Below are 641 nucleotides of genomic sequence, written 5' to 3'. Positions count from 1 at the left end.
TCTCGGAGGTGGGGTGAGCTCAGAAGCCCGTTGTGGTATTTAAATACTGCTGGGGGAAGGCGAGCCTGCGCCGGCACGCTCAGCGCCCAGAGGGACGGCCAGCCAGCGTGGGATGGCCCAGCACGGGCCAGGACTCTGCGCCGGGGTTCAGACTCCCCAGTGGGGATTTAAAACACGTGGAGCACCCCACGCGTGACGCCTGTGGGTGTTGTTGGGGGGGTGGGAGGCAGCAGCACGGCCCCAGTGCTCCCAGTCGCCTGTCTTTCCCCAGGGGAGCAGCCCAGCACATGGTGAGGTGAGATGCTGGCATGGCTGGAAACACCTAAACATTCATAGAGTTGCCTAAGTTGGAAGGGACCTTTCAGATCGTCGAGTCCAACCATCAGCCTAACTCTAAACACCATCAATAAAACATGTCACTGAGCACTGTGTCTACCCATCTTACAAATACCTCCAGGGATGACAATTCCACTTCTCTGGGCAGCCCATTCCAATGCTTGATAACCCTTTCCATTTAAAAATTTTTCCTAATATCTAATCTAAACCTCCCCTGGTGCAACTTGAGGCCATTTCCTCTTGTCCTAGCACCTGTGACTCGGGAGAAGAGACTGACGCCCGCCTCTCTACACCCTCCTTTCAGG

This window comes from Calidris pugnax, unplaced genomic scaffold (genome assembly GCF_001431845.1).
Source record: "Calidris pugnax isolate Ruff unplaced genomic scaffold, ASM143184v1 scaffold18, whole genome shotgun sequence".
Classification (NCBI taxonomy): domain Eukaryota; kingdom Metazoa; phylum Chordata; class Aves; order Charadriiformes; family Scolopacidae; genus Calidris; species Calidris pugnax.
The sequence above is the reverse complement of the archived record's forward strand: the minus strand, read 5'-3'. Positions refer to the sequence as shown.